This window comes from Mesoplodon bidens (assembly GCF_964165515.1).
Source record: "Mesoplodon bidens genome assembly, chromosome: 1".
Lineage (NCBI taxonomy): Eukaryota > Metazoa > Chordata > Mammalia > Artiodactyla > Ziphiidae > Mesoplodon > Mesoplodon bidens.
The window spans coordinates 107638811-107655940 of NC_138176.1; the positions used below are offsets into that span (position 1 = coordinate 107638811).

Sequence of the window (17130 nt, forward strand, 5' to 3'; positions counted from 1 at the left end):
TGTGTTCCTCTTTGGCTTAGTCCTCTATAGGACTCTACACTTCCTGCACTTGGCAACTCTTTCCTTTTCCTATGTTAGGGAAGTTTTCAGCTATTATGTCTTCAATTATGTTCTCAGCCCCTTTCTCTTCTCTCTTCTCCTTCTGGGACCCTTACAGTGAAAATATTAGTATGCTTCATGTTGTCCCAGAGGTGTCTTAAACTGTCCTCATTTCTTTTCATTCTTTTTCTTTTTTCTGTTCAGCGTCAGCAATTTCCACTGCTCTGTCTTCCAGCTTGCTGATCCATTCCTCTGTATCATTTATTTTACTATTGATTCCTTCTAGTATATTTTACATTTCACTTATTGTATTCTGCATCTGTTTAGTTGTTCTTTATATTTTCTGACTCTTTGCTGAAAACTTCTAACTTCTCACTCTGTGCATCCATTCTTCTCCCAAGTGCTTTGATCATCTTTACGGTCATTACCTAGAACTCTTTCCTGGGTAGATTTCCTATCTCCACTTCACTCAGTTCTTCTTCTGAGGTTTTATTTGTCCCTTCATCTGGAACATTTTCCCCTGTCACCTCATTTTGCCTAACTTGCTGTTTTTATTTTTATGGGTCTGGTAGGTATGTTTCCCGACCTTAAAGAAGGGGTTTTTTGCGAGAGACAGAGTTCCAGCAGCACACTCCCCTCTCGTCACCAGAGCCATATGCTCTAGGGGTCCCCCCTATGACGTCTGTGTGGGTCTTTCTGATGTGGCAGGCTGACTATGTGGGTGGTCCAGTAGGCCTGGTGGCTCCCAGCCTATTTAGTTACGTGGTGTGGCTTGTGAAGAGGCTGCTGGCCACTGGTTGGCAGAAGTGGGTCATAAGGCAGCTGACTGCAGAACCCCAGGGAAGCCTGGGGCTAGTGCTGGCTCTCTCGTGGGCGGATTCAGGGTCGGGTAATACCAGGGCTGTTGCCCACCCACTGGTGGGTGAAGTCAAGTCCTAGGGCAAGTACCAGCCTAGTGGTGGGCAGAATCAGGTCCTGAGGTCTGGTTGCTGGGCCCCAGGGGTCCTAGAGCAGGTGTCGGATCACTGGTGGATGGCGCCAGTTCCTGACAAAGATTTCTGTGGGTCCCGAGTTTTCTTGACACTTGTGTTGGCCTGATACTGGGCAGGGCCTGCTCTCTAATGGGATGGCCGGTCCAGGCTGCAGGGCTGTGGTTTTCTTACAGCTGGTGTCTGCACGCTGGTGGGTGGAACTGGGTCCAGAGGCACCTATGAACTCAAGGGTTCTTAAGGCAGCCTGTCTGCTGTTGGATGGGGCTGTGTCCATGCCCAGTTAGTTACTTAGCCTGAGGTGTCCCAGCACTGGAGCCAAAATGGCCCTTGCCAGCACCAATGTCCATGTCCATGTGGTAGAACAAGCTCCCCAAACAGCTGCCACCAGCGTCTATGTCTGCAGGGTGAACTGCAGGGAGAGGAGGTGAGCTTAGGGCCTTTCTACTCTACCATCTTATACATTCTCTCCCAAACTTTTTTTTTTTAATTGAACCATAGTTGATTTACAATGTTGTGTTAATTCTATTGTAGAGCAAAGTGACTCAGTTATACATATATATATACATTCTTTTTTATGTTCTTTTCCATTATAGTTTATCACAGGATATTGAATATAGTTCCCTGTGCTGTACAGTTGGTCCTTGTTGTTTATCCATTCTCTATGTAATAGTTTGCATCTGCTGACCCCAACCTCGCACTCCATCTCTCCCCAACCCCTGCCTTGGCAACCCCGGGTCTGTTCTCTATGTCTGTGAGTCTGCCAAACTTAATTCTTAAATACTATTACCTCAGTCAGCTATTTTTCATCATAGGTTTAGGTATAATAAAAGAATGTATAAAACTTAAAAGCCATGAAGAGGAAGAGGGGGAAGAAGAAAAAAAGGAGGACAGACTGATCCTAAATCAGGTTCTCACTAAAAATTAAAGTTTTAAAGGGAGAGAAGGGGGGAATTCCAGTGGTCAGGACTCCGCTCTTCCACTGAAGGGGGCAAGGGTTTGATCCCTGGTCAGGGAACTGTGATCCCACATGCTGCATGGCACAGCCAAAAAGAAAAAAAATAATAAGAAATTAAAAGAGAAAAGGAAAAAAGTGATCTTTGCAATTCTGTATAGAATCTATGAGTGAATCCTCATAAATGGAGGAAAGATAATAAATCTATTTTAGTCAACACAGTAATATATTTTATATACCACCAATTTTGAGATTATTTATATTTTAAAATATTGCTTCAAACCTCTAAATCGTTACAAGTGGTAGAGTCTGCCACCCACTTTGGCCGAACAATTATATACAATAAGTCAGCCAAAATTCTTCCATTTCTGTATAATCTTTATGTGGGTGGTGTTGGTTAGTTCTTTTAAATTGTTTGAATACTTACATATCACAAAAGACAAGTTGCCATTAAAAAATAGTATGTTCACCAAAGTATTTTTCAAAATACAGGATTATCTGATTCCCAGAAAAAGAAACATTACTGTATTAAGGCTAAAACTGTGAAAAAGAAAGCCAAGATGCGTCCAAGGAAAGCTTTTGCTGAAAAGTTAATTTGCTCATCTATGAAACTTTATTATGTTTACTGTGTAAGCAAGATACTTTCAGAGGTTAGAATATAAAACCACCTATTAGTAAGTTAACACCAAGAGAGTTTATTCTATAAATGTTAATTTGAGATATGCAATTCATTTTCTACAATATTCAAATTTTCAAGTTCTGCTAAATTCTAAGGCCACGTTACTGGCAAGTTAGGATACCTCTAGACATCTGTAAAGTTTGAATTCTACTCTTCACAGAAGCCTACAAATTCTCTGTCTCATGCTCTAAATTCTAAAACATTCTATGCCTTTGGAGAAAGCCAACGAGATTCCAGATTTACAATAAGACAACAAATGCTGTACATAATCTTATAAGAAAAGAAACCCAGATTTTAAATCGATAATATTATGCACAGAAGTCAAGTGCCATCGATTTCAAGTTTGAAACGGAATTTCAAGTTTGAAAAGGAACTTCAAGAAAGAAGGAAGTATCAGAACATATGGTGACTAGTAAATAACTCACCTTGGGCTCCTTAAAGCAGAACATATTATGGAAAAGAAGAGTGTCACACAGAGAGCTAAAATAGCATCTCTGCAATCCTTACAATGAAAAAGATAAGGAATTACTGAAATTGGAATATTTCTGAACTGGAATGGAAATGACAAGTGTCTTCCAACCCCTTCATTGCATAGATGAGAAATATGGGGTGCGGGGGGGAGTTCAGTTAGAAATCATCATCGGCGGTGTAACTTCTGATGTCTATAGCACTGACTGATCATCTCATTGATGGGGAGGTACAGTCACCATCATTAGTGAATAACCAGACTGGAAGTAATAAACAACATGTCTGGGAAAGCGGTTAGAAAAAATGGAAACAAACAACCTTTTTAGTTCCCTCACGTCTTCTGAATGCTCTCTCTCGTTACCTGAGTTGCAGCAAGGTCCTGCACTAACTCTAAAGCAAAATATTCCTCAACTGTCCCAATTAGTGCAAGGAAGAAAAACAGTCTTATTGCAGTTTCCCTTCAGTGATGATCCATGGATAAACGTCTCACCTTCTAACCACCCTCTGCACCAACACACAACTAGCCTCTAAGGTCGTTAAACTTCTAAAGAACAGAGCTCACAGCAAGTCTGGTGGAGTGGCTCAGGGGTGTATGCACGTGCCTGCAAATGAAGGGAAAGCCCTGCAAGCAGTGATCTAGGCGCTGTAAATAAATTCTAGCTGGTTGTCAGGGTTGTAAATACAGACTCTATAAATAATGAGGATCAACACTACACCAAGACAGCGACTTTGGAAGCCAGAGTACTGCCCAGACATAACAACAATAATGACAAGGCAACAGCTAACATTTGAAATGCCCTACTATGTGCCAGGAGCTCTTCTAAGCACTTTATAAAAATCAGTGCATTTAAATCTCACAAAACCCTATGAGACCAGGGTTATCATTATCCCCATTTTGTAGAAGAGAAAATTAAGGCACGGAGAATATAATACGTTGCTAAGGTTCCCCAGGTAACAGTGGGGGAGCTAGGATTTGTGCCCAGGAAAACTGGTCCAAAGCCCAATCCTCAGTCACTATGGGGTGAACAGAAACAGGATTTCTATGACTCCCCAACCAGCACCCCTGCTCTAGTTAGTGTGGTCCCTGATATATTTCTTCATTCATCAAACATTTTCTGATCTGCCCAAAAATGTCAGGTGCTATGTTAGATATTGGAGGGACAAGTAGAATAGGGGGAGTCTTAGCTTTAAGGAGGTCAACTGTCTATGAGACATGTGTAACACAATAATTATGGAAAAGCAAGGTAAGAATAGGGTCCCAGAGCACAGGTATCAAAAGGGGTCTCTAGATGGAGGCCTCTCTGGGGACGTGTCTAAGAAGGAGTGAAGTTTGACGTGAGTTTAGATTAAGATATAGGAATTCAGTGAATTAAAAGGTGACAGTAGAAGGAAAAGATATCAAAAACAGTTATGATGGATGCTAATGCCTAGAAAACAAGGTGTCATTTTAAGGCTGTAAGAAACCAAACACGTAGGAAATAGTGGGTGATGAGGCTAAAAGCAGAGGATGGAAGGGAAAGCCTTGCATGTCACCCGGGGGTCTGAATCTTCTCTCAAAAGCCATGAGCAAACAGCAGACATGAGTACATTTGGCTCCTAGAAGGACAGCTCTGGAGGGCTGTGGAGGGCAGATCAGAAGGGACTGAGACTGGAGTGACGAGACCAGCTGGGAGACCACTGCAGGGACCCAACAGGGCTGCGGCGAGCCTGGAGGGATGGGGGGTGCGACCCTTCATGTCACCTGCCATATTCTCCCATCGCAATGCGTGCTCATTTCTACATCTGGATCTTCAATCTCTCCTCCATCTGAAATGCTCTCTCTCCTCCCTTCCTCTGTCCAAAAATGATCACTTTGAGGACTTGCTCTAAGTTTCTCCCTTCCTAAGAAGCTGCCCTTAATTACAAGTTCTAAACAATGTTCCCATTTTTTAAATTCTCTAATACAACATACACTAAATACCTTGGCCAAATCACATTACAGCTTGCAGATCATTTCATATATACGGAAGAGCCCAAGACTGTACAATTCTTTGTATTTCCTTCAATACCTACCACAACTACCTTGCACATGGCATGTCAGCACACGTCCAAGAAGCATCCTTTGTAAGTTATGAACTTTTATCAGCTCAGCTATCCCTTTAGAGCAGGTGTCCCCAACCCCCAGGCTGTGGACCAGTACCAGTCTGCGGTCTGTTAGGAACCGGGTCACAAGGCAGGATGTGAGTGGTGGGAGAGCGAGCAAAGCTTCATTTGCCACTCCCTATCATTCCCCATCACTCACATTACTGCCTAAACACCACCACCCCGTTCGTGGAAAAACTGTATTCCACGAAACCAGTCCCTAGTGCCAAAAAAGGTTGGGTACCACTGCTTTAGAGCAGCTGCTTGAACTGTTTGCCCTTCTCCACAGGTCATCAACCATGTTGCCCAGCACAAAGGGATTTTACACCCGCTAAAGCTCAGTAGAACAAAGACATAACTTGCTTTCACCTGCAAGTCCTACTGCCCCAGAGAAAAGCAAAAACAATGTGTGACCTCTAATGGTTTTCTGACATTCTCACCACAAACTGCTTTCCAGATTCCTGCTGGTTTTCACTCTTAAAACTGACAAACCAATTTCTCTTTTTTCTTTATTTCTAAAATTAAAATGTCTAATTTTTGTCCTCTAAGCTAGGTGGAGTTTCCATAAAATGAAAATGTATTTTCCAGAAAAACCCTGTCTCCCCATAATGCATCATGGTGAACACCTTGCTAAAATGTCACCATTTTCCAACTCAGTGCCTCCACAGGTGTTTCACTGTGTCTCGCCTCTTCCCGACTAGGCCCCCGTCACTGCGCCAAAGTGTTTATTATGGCACCTAAGAAGGTTCAGAGTGTGAGGCAAACTTCAAGGAATACTAACCCCTAATTTTGGACCTCAACCACGTATTTCCCCCTCCCCTTGAATCCCTCTTTTTCTTACTCTGGTCTGTATATATATATATATATATATATAATCTGAAATATATATATATATATTTTTAAGTTAACAGGCATTATTATTTATTCCTTCTACACTTATTAAGCTAGGCACTGGGTATGAAAAAGTAAACATAGAGATTCAGTCCCTTCCTTCTGTTTTGTGCTACACAATGGTGTGTAAGTTTCTGATTTATAACAAAGTGAATCAGCTATACATATACACATGTCCCCATATTTCCTCCCTCTTGCATCTCCCTCCCACCATCCCTATCCCACCCAACTAGGTGGTCACAAAGCATGGAGCTGGTCTCCCTGTGCCATGCAGCTGCTTCCCACTACCTATTTTATATTTGGTAGTATATATAAGTCCATGCCACTCTCTCATTTTGCCCCAGCTTACCCTTCCAGCTCCCCTGTCAAGTCCATTCTCTACATCTGCATCTTTATGCCTGTCCTGCCCCTAGGTTCTTCAGAATTTTTTTTTTTAGATTCCATATATATATGTTAGCGTACAGTATTTATTTTTCTCTTTCTGACCTACTTCACTCTGTATGACAGTCTCTAGGTCCAACCACCTCACAACAAATAACTCAATGTCATTTCTTTTCATGGCTGAGTAATATTCCATTATATATATATGCCACATCTTCTTTATCCATTCATCTCTCAATGGACACTTAGGTTGCTTCCATGTCCTGGCTATTGTAAAAAGAGCTGCAATGAACATTGTGGTACATGACTCTTTTTGAATTATGGTTTTCGCAGGGTACATGCCCAGTAGTGAAATTGCTGGGTCGTAGGGTAGTTCTATTTTTAAGTTCTTAAAGAACCTCCAAATTATTCTCCATAGCGGCTGGATCAATTTACATTCCCAACAACAGTGCAAGAGGGTTCCCTTTTCTCTATACCCTCTCCAGCATTTATTGTTTGTAGATTCTTTGATGATGGCCATTCTGACTGCTGTGAGGTGACACCTCATTGTAGTTTTGATTTGCATTTCTGTAATGATTAGTGATGTTGAGCTTTCTTTCATGTGTTTGTTGGCAATCTGTATATCTTCTTTGGAGAAATGTCTATTTAGGTCTTCTTCTCGTTTTTGGATTGAGTTGCTTTTTTGATATTGAGCTGCATGAGCTGCTTGTAAATTTTGGAGATTAACCCTTTGTTAGTTGCTTCATTTGCAAATATTTTCTCCCATTCTGAGGGTTGCCCTTTCATCTTACAGTTTCCTTTGCTGTGCAAAAGCTTCTAAATTTCATGAGATCCCATTTGTTTAATTTTTGGTTTTATTTCAATTTCTCTAGGAGATGGGTCAAAAATCATCTTGCTGTGATTTATGTGATTATGTCAGTGTTCTGCCTATGTTTTTTCCTAAGAGTTTTATAGTGCCTGTCCTTACATTTAGGTCTTTAATCCATTTTGAGTTTATTTTTGTGTATGGTGTTAGGGACTGATCCAATTTCATTCTTTTCCATGTAGCTGTCCAGTTTTCCCAGCACCACTTATTGAAGAGGCTGTCTTTTCTCCACTGGATATTCTTTCCTCTTTTATCAAAAATAAGGTGACCATATGAGAGTGGGTTAATCTCTGGGTTTTCTATCCTGTTCCATTGATCTATATTTCTGTTTTTGTGCCAGTACCATACTGTCTTGATTACTGTAGCTTTGTAGTATAGTCTGAAGTCTGGGAGTCTGATTCCTCCTGTTCCGTTTTTCTTTCTCAAGATTGCTTTGGCTATTCGGGGTCTTTTGTGTTTCCATACATAGAGTGAAATGCTCTAGTTCGAGTTCTGTGAAAAAAGCCATTGGTAGTTTGATAGGGTTTGCACTGAATCTGTAGATTGCTTTGGGTACTAGAGTCATTTTCACAATGTTGATTCTTCCAATCCAAGAACATGGTATATCTCTCCATCTGTTTGTATCATCTTTAATTTCTTTCATCACTTATACTTTCTGGCATACAGGTCTTTTGTCTCCTTAGGTGGGTTTATTCCTAGGTATTTCATTCTTTTTGTTGTAATGGTAAATGGGAGTGTTTCCTTAATTTCTTTCAGATTTTTCATCATTAGTGTATAGGAATGCAAGAGATTTGTGTGCATTAATTTTGGACCCTGCTACTTTACCAAATTCATTGCTTAGCTCTAGCAGTTCTCTGGTAGCGTCTTTAGCATTCTCTATGTACAGTATCATGTTTTCTGCAAAGAGTGTCAGCTTCCAATTTGGATTTCTTTTATTCCTTTTTCTTCTGATTGCTGTGGATAAAACTTCCAAAACTATGTGGAATAACAGTGGTGAGAGTGGACAACCTTATCTTGTTCATGATGTTAGAGGAAATGGTTTCAGTTTTTCACCACTGAGAATGACGGTGGCTGTGGGTCTGTCATATATGGCCTTTATTATGTTGAGGTAAGTTCCCTCTATGCCTACTTTCTGGAGGGTTTTTAGCATAAATGGGTGTTGAATTTTGTCGAAAACTTTTTCTGCATCTATTGAGATGATCATATGGATTTTCTCTTACAATTTGTTAATATGGTTTATCTCATCTGTTTATATTGAACATTCCTTGCATTCTTGGGATAAACCCCACTTGATCATGGTGTGTGATCCTTTTCTGTTTGCTCGTATTTTGTTGAGGATATTTGCATCTATGTTCATCAGTGATATTGGCCTGTAGTATTCTTTCTTTGTGACACTTTGCCTGGTTTTGGTTATCAGGGTGATGGTGGCCTTGAAGAATGAGTTTGGGAGTGTTCCCCCCTCTGCTATATTTTGGAAGAATTTGAGAAGGATAGGTGTTAGCTCTACTCTAAATGTTTGATAGACATCAACTGTGAAGCCATCTGGTCCTGGGCTTTTGTTTGTTGGAAGATTTTTAATCACGGTTTCAATTTCAGTGCTTGTGATTGGCCTGTTTACATTTTCTATTTCTTCCTGGTTTGGTCTTGGAAGATTGTGCTGTTCTAAGAATTTGTCCATTTCTTCCAGGCTGTCCATTTTATTGGCATATATGTTGCCTGTAGTAATCTCTCATGATCTTTTGTATTTCTGCAGTGTCAGTTGTTACTTCTCCTTTTTCATTTCTAATTCTATTGATTTGAGTCTTCTCCTTTTTCTTGATGAGTCTGGCTAATGGTTTATCAATTTTGCTTATCTTCTCATAGAACCAGCTTTTAGTTTTATTGATCTTTGCTATTGTTTTGCTTAATTTCTTTTTCATTTATTTCTGATCTGATCCTTATGATTTCTTTCCTTCTGCTAACTTTGGGGTTTTTTCTTCTTCATTCTCTAATTGCTTTGGGTATAAGCTTAGGTTCTTTATTTGAGACGTTTCTTGTTTCTTGAGGTAGGAGTGTATTGCTATAAATTTCCCTCTTAGAACTGCATTTGCTGCATCCCATAGGTTTTGGGTCATCGTGTTTTCATTGTCACTTGTTTCTAGGTTTTTTTTTTAATTTCCTCTTTGATTTCTTCAGTGATCTCTTGGTTATTAAGTAGTGTATTGTTTAGCCTCCATGTGTTTGTATTTTTTACAGATATTTCCCGTAACTGATATCTAGCCTCATAGTGTTGTGGTCAGAAAAGATACTTGATATGCTTTCAATTTTCTTAAATTTACCAAGGCTTGATTTGTGACCCAAGATCTGATCTATCCTGGAGAATGTTCCATGAGCACTTGAGAAGAATGTGCATTCTGTTGTTTTTGGATGGAATGTCCTGTAAATATCAATTAAGTCCATCTTGTTTAATGTATCATTTAAAGCTTGTGTTTCCTTATTTACTTTCATTTTGGATGATCTGTCCATTGGTGAAAGTTGGGTGTTAAAGTCCCCTACTATGACTGTGTTACTGTTGATTTCCCCTTTAATGGCTATTAGCATTTGCCTTATGTATTGAGGTGCTCCTATGTTGGGTGCATAAATATTTACAATTATTATATCTTCTTCTTGTATTGATCCCTTGATTATTATGTAGTGTCCTTCTTTGTTTGTTGTAATAGTCTTTATTTTAAGTCTATTTTATCTGATATGATAATTGCTACTCCTGCTTTCTTTGGATTTCCATTTGCATGGAATATCTTTTTCCATCCCCTCACTTTCAGTCTGTATGTGTCCCTAGGTCTGAAGTGGGTCTCTTGTAGACAGCAAATATACGGGTCTTGTTTTTCTATCCATTCAGCCAGTCTATGTCTTTTGGTTGGAGCATTCAATCCATTTACATTTAAGGCAGTTATCAGTATGTGTGTTACTATTACCATTTTCTTAATTGTTTTGGGTTTGCTGTTGTAGGTCTTTTCCTTCTCTTGTGTTTCCTGCTAGAGAAGTTCCTTTAGAATTTGTTGCAAAGCTGCTTTGGTGGTGCTGAATTCTCTTAGCTTTTGCTTGTCTGTAAAGGTTTTATTTTCTCCGTTGAATTTGAATGAGATCCTAGCTTGGCAGAGTAATCTTGGTTGTAGGTTTTTCCTTCATCACTTTAAATATGTCCTGCCACTCCCTTCTGGCTTGCAGAATTTCTGCTGAAAGATCAGCTGTTAACCTTATGGGGATTCCTTTGTACGTCATATGTTGGTTTTCCCTTGCTGCTTTTAATATTTTTTCCTTGTATTTAGTTTTTGATAGTTTGATTAATATGTGTCTTGCCATGTGTCTCCTTGGATTTATCCTGTGGGACTCTCTGCGCTTAATGGACTTGACTATTTCCTTTCCCATATTAGTGAAGTTTTCAACTATAATCCCTTCAAAAATATTCTCAATTCCTTTCTTTTTCTCTTCTTCTTCTGGGACACCTATAATTCAAATGTTGGTGCATTTAATATTGTCCCAGAGGTCTCTGAGACTGTCCTCAATTCTTTTCAGTCTTTTTTCTTTATTCTGTTCTCCAGTAGCTATTTCCACTATTTTATTTTCCAGGTCACTTAACCGTTCTCCTGCCCCAGATATTCTGGTATTGATCCCTTCTAGAGAATATTTAATTTCATTTATTGTGTTGTTCATCAGTGTTTGTTTGCTCTTTAGTTCTTCTAGGTCTTTGTTAAACATTTCTTGTATTTTCTCCATTCTATTTCTAACATTTTGGATCATCTTTACTGTCATTACTCTGAATTCTTTTTCAGGTATACTGCCTATTTCCTCTTCATTTGTTAAGTCTGGTGGGTTTTTACCTTGCTCCTTCAACTGCTGTTTGTTTCTTTGTCTTCTAATTTTGCTTAACTTACTTTGTTTGGGGTCTCCTTTTTGCAGGCTGCAGGTTTGTAGTTCCCGTTTTTTTTTTTTTGGTGTCTGCCCCAGTGGCTAAGGTTGTTTCAGTGGGTTGTGTAGGCTTCCTGCTGCAGGGCACTAGTGCCTGTGTTCTGGAGGATAAGGCTGGATCTTTTCTTTCTCGTGGGCAGGACCACATCTGGTGGTGTGTTTCGGAGTGTCTGTGAACTTATTATGATTTCAGGCAGTCTCTCCACTAGTGGGTGGGGTTGTGTTCCTGTTTTGCTAGTTGTTTGCCATAGGGTATCCAGCACTGTAGCTTGCTGGTCCTTGAGTGGAGCTGGGTCTTAGCATTGAGATGGAGATCTCTGGGAGATTTTTCATCTTTTGATATTACGTGGAACCAGGAAGTCTCTGGTGGACCAGTGTCCTGAATTCGGCTCTCCCACCTCAGAGGCACAGGCCTGATACTCAGCTGGAGCACCAAGACCCTGTCAGCCACACAGCACAGAAGAAAAGGGAGACAATAAGAGAGTAAAAACAAAATACATAAATAAAATAAAGTTATTAAAATAAGTATACAAAATTAAAAAGTAATAAAAAAAAAGAAAGAAAGAAGAGAGCAACTAAACCAAAAAACAAATCCACCAATGATAACAAGAGCTAAAAACTATACTTAAAATAAAGGACAGACAGAACCCTAGGACATATGTTAAAAGCAAAGCTATACATACAAAATCACACAAAGAAGCATACACATACACACTCACAAAAAGAGAAGAAGGAAAAAAATATATATATTTTTGCTCCCGAAGTCCACTGCCTCAATTTTGGGATAATTTGTTGTCTATTCAGGTATTCCACAGATGCAGGGTACATCAAGTTGATTGTGAATATTTAATGCACTGCTCCTGAGGCTGCTGGGAGAGATTTCCCTTTCTCTTCTTTGTTCACATAGCTCCTGGGGTTCAGCTTTGGATTTGGCCCCATCTCTGCTTGTAGGTCGCCTGAAGGCATCTGTTCTTCACTCAGACAGGACAAGGTTAAACTAGCAGCTGATTAGTGAGCCCTGACTCACTCTGAACAGGGGGAGGGAGAGGTACAGAATGCGGGATGAGCCCACGGTGGCAGAGGTCAGTGTGACGTTGCACCAGCCTGTGGCGTGCCATGTGTTCTTCCAGGGAAGTTGTCCCTGGATCACGGGATCCTGGCAGTGGTGGACTGCATAGGCTCCCGGGAAGGGAGGTGTGGAGACTGACCCGTGCTTGCACACTGGCTCCTTGGTGGCTGCAGCAGCAACCTTAGTGTCTCATGCTCATCTCTCACGCCCGTCTCTAGAGCTCGTTTAGGTGGTGCTCTGAATCCCCTCTCCTCGTGCACCCCGAAATAATGGTCTCTTGCCTCTTAGTCAGGTCCCAACTTTTTCCCAGACTCCCTCCCAGCTAGCTATGGCACACTAACCCCCTTCAAGCTGTGTTCACGCAGCCAACCCCAGTCCTCTCCCTGGGATCTTACCTCTGAAGCCAGAGCCTCAGCTCCCAGCCACCACCTTGCACGGCAGGTGAGCAGACAAGCCTCTCGGGCTGGTGAGTGCTCGTCAGCACCTATCCTCTGTGAGGGAATCTCTCCGCTTTGCCCTCTGCACCCCTGTTGCTGTGCTCTCCTCTGTGGCTCCGAAGCTTCCCCCTGCCACCCCCCGTCTCCGCCAGTGAAGGGGCTTCCTAGTGTGTGGAAACTTTTCCTACTTCACAGCTCCCTCCCACTGGTGCAGGTCCCATCCCTATTCTTTTGTCTCTGTTTTTCCTTTTTTCTTTTGCCCTACCCAGGTAAGTGGGGAGTTCCTTGCCTTTTGGGAGGTCTGCAGTCTCCTGTCAGCATTCAGTAGGTGTTCTGTGGAGTTGTTCCACATGTAGATGTATTTCTGATGTATTTGTGGAGAAGAAGGCAATCTCCGTGTCTCACTCCTCTGCCATCTTGAAGCTGCCTCTCTCTGGTCTATATTTTAGTTGGTCACTCATCTTGGAAATTGTTGTGTGCTGGGTTTATAATTAACATGTGAATGCATGTCACTTTCTGCCTTAGAGTTCAGTAGGAACATACGATTTTCCCCCAACCTTTGATATGTCTAATATATTCTCATGCAATTCAAGTGCCTTGTTTCTGTGTCTCCATCACTAGTCCTTCAGAACTAGGTTCCCCACACCTTTCTTTTGATCTGACCAATTCTGTTTTACTTTCTGAACATGCCTCTGCCAAGACACAGGTGAGTAACCCTCAAGTGCCATCATCCAGGCCACCCCACCTCGTTCATACACATTCCATGATTTGCTCCTAAATAAACATGTTTCTGAAACAACAAACAATAAATTGTAGTGAGTGGTCACTGTATGAAGAGCTTTAGAAAAGATACTCTACAAGGAGAACCAACAGAAAAGAATACTCAATTCCTCAATTAAGTTTGTAACCCAATTAGGCACTGAGAGGACCGGGGAGGACTGATCAGAGCAGGATCCTGGGGGAAGAGAATTAAGCCAATTTCAAAGGAGGTTAAAACTGGACTGAGATAGGATTTTGTCACTCACCTCAAATCATACACATTTTTCTGACCTTTGAGAATTTGGTTGCATAAAACATATGCGGTAAGAAAGTGTTGATCCTTGGTTAATTTCTTTTCATTATCCAACACTTTGTAATAGACATGGTTGTTCTCAATTAATCCATACCACAATGTGTAGGAAGACCCAACTTTCAATTGCTTTGATGTACCAATTCCTACCCAAAGCTAGAGTTTTCAAAGATCAAATTCTATTCTATTTACCTTTCAACTAGTCCATTTACATCAGAAAGATGTTGAGAGTTTTAGGAAAATACTTTGAAGCACATATTTTATATACAATTTCAAAATTATTAATTATTATTAATTTAAAATTATTTATATAATTTAAAAATAAGTTTAAAACTGGGTGGTAACCAGTTTAGCTACCATATATTAATCTTTAATGTAGGAGTAAATGTTTCTAGAGAATGGAATTGATATTTGGCTATTTATATATTGAAGAATGCAAACAGATTTACAGTTTAAATAGTATTTCAAATGCCAAAGAATAAAAAACAGAATTGAGACAGTTCTGTTTCATTTTATGAAATAACTCTTTAGATACAGCAGATTTCAGAGCATATTATTTGAAATTAATCAGTAAGTGAGGTCTAAAGAAAGCAGTTTTGTTTTACAATTTCCTGATCCCACAAGACCATTGGTGACAACACTCAGGGGTGGCCACACGTCTCCCTCCACAGATGCAGAGGATCCCCGCACCTTCCACTCCTTCCAGCTGAGAAAAGGCTTTAGGAATCATATATTTTGTCTAGGGATATGGAGCTCTCAGAATTATTAATTACAGGGAGAGAGCAAAAGACAAAACCAATTCCGTAAATTCCAGCACGCTTGGATGGAGAGAACAGGTGCCTGGACGCACACCTAAAGAAAACCGAGAGTGCAGGATGTGCTTCACCTCTGCGGAGGGCCCCACTCTCTGCGTGCATCACTTTCATCAGTCACACAGCAAACCCGCTGGAAGCCCCCCACTTCCTCTGCAGGGGCAGCTCACAGACAGACAGACGGCCCTCTAGTAACTAAGAAGCAAGGCACTCTATGTAAAAAACAGAACTGTACGTTTTTTTTTAAAGAGCAGTGAAGCACTATAGTTAGTAAAATCGACACAATTTAGCACAAAGTTAAACACGTGTCTGTGATCTAATCAGTTTCAATCTATGCCTCTAAAACATATCTTGACATCAGTCTCTTATAAATGGCATAAATACAATAGAATAACTTAAAATAAACTTCTCACCTCATCCATTTGATGATTTTGGCATGAGATGGTATTGCAGTTTGATTACACGTGCAAAAGTCTAATTTTTGTCATAGTGGAGAGAACAGGAGGTATAAAGTCGAACAGACCTATGTTCATACCATGGCTCTTATCCTTTATCAGTTTTTGATCTGAAGCAAGTTAACTCCTATAAACATCATTTTCGTATCAGTTAAATATGAATTATAATAGTTACTTTAAAGGGTTATTATAAGAATCGCATAAGATAATGCAGTAAAAGAACAGGTGCACAGTACATAGGTAATTAATTCTAGCTTCCTGAATCACTTTTATGGTGGTTACTTTAGGCTCTTATGAAAGAGACACACATCATCTCAGAAACGAACCAGTCCCTAAGTAAACTTATGATAACGAGTCACCGGTTCCAAGAGTCCATGATGTCATTACTGAGGGCTAGGCTTCAACTGCTTCCCAACAATCTTACCGCTCAATTAATTTATTATATTTTCTAGCTTCTAGACACTTTACTGGCAACAAGGAAATGCGAAGCTGTGAAATTTAAATCAATCTATTTCCCCCGTGAGTTTCCAAGCTGTTTAAAACATCAGGTGTTTTAAAATCACCCAGTTCATCAGGTTTTCTGCTTATTATTGGTTCAGAGCTCATGAAACATAGAAAATCACTATAATTTTACACACACGAATATCTACCTTGAATTATTCCAGCTGGAATCTTAATACACAAAGCAATGTTGTTGGTGTTTGGTCACCGTTGATAGTATAGAATACTTTTTGTCCAGGATTTCTTTGGTGTTATCAGTATAACAGAGAATTCAGTAATATACGCCCTGGAAATAAGAACTAGAAAGATCTAACATATTATCCCAGATCACAACTTAGTCATGCCAAAAAAAGTGTTGCAAAAATAATGAGAAGATATTTTGAGGGCACTATTTTTCTTAATTATTTCTCACTTTATTTCTCTTAACCTCTTTTCATTTTTCTTCATTGTATTCACTACTGGCTAATCATGACAGTTAATGAACTACCAGCTCAGTCCACCAGGGCTTTTCAACGGCCCCAGCCTGATAGAAGTCTCTGCTCTTAAAAAAAAAAAAAAAAAAAAAGATGGGCAAACCTGTTTTATGACATTATCCTTAAGAGCATCTTTACTCTTATGAAAGTGACCAGAATAGCTATATTTCTGAAAAGCACCAGATAATTTATAAAATGAAGTTCTCAACCAATTTATATCCTTATTTATCCTCCAGGAGGAGTAAATTTTCATGTATGATGCAGGGCTGCTTCTTTTAAAAAGGGAAGTCATTTTATACTTGGAAAAGTTCTCAAAAATCATCAGATTCTTTGATTTTACAGAGAAGAACACTATGTCGCAGATAGCCTGAGTATGTTGTCACAAACTGACCAGAAACTGACCTGGGCCTGAAACTCAGGAAGCAGCCGTCTCATTTTCTACTCAGACCCCACTCCAGAAAACACACTTCTTGGTGGTAATTTCTAACACTAAGTTATTTTCAAAGGTAGAGTTGGGAGAATGTATAAATAAATTTTAAAAATGGTTTTATAACCAAGAAAGCAATTGCTAACCACAATTATTATTTCATATAAGTGTTTCCTATTTTTACAGAAAGTGCATTTTGGTGAAAGAAAAAAAGGCATAAAATGTGGCTTCTTTAGTAACAGAATAAGAAAGTTTCTGTGGAAATTAAACAGACACTAACTAATGTTTCATCCACCAAAGCAACTTAAGAATATTATTTGGTTTTAGAAAAGCCCTGGCATACCTTATAAAAAATCATATCCACGTGACTCTTAGTGCAACCAGGCCCATCTCTATACAACACCTGAGCAGCCGCTGTTTCCTGCTGGAGCCAGCACTTGTGGGCCCAGCTCTCCAGCAGGACATGGAACAACATGGATGCTGAGGACTTTGTGCCCAGTGCCACTTCCAGGCTGATTTCCTTCACAAAGTCTGAATGGAAAAAAAACCCC

At 40.0% G+C, this 17130-nt stretch overlaps 1 protein-coding gene across 1 annotated transcript in view; it reads right to left on the bottom strand.

Annotated features, from left to right (window-relative positions):
• Positions 1-17130, bottom strand: part of FMN2 (formin 2) — a gene marked incomplete at both ends in the record, with an annotated part of 311706 nt that overhangs the window by 194895 nt on the left and 99681 nt on the right. The gene's annotated exons all lie outside the window — the stretch shown is intronic.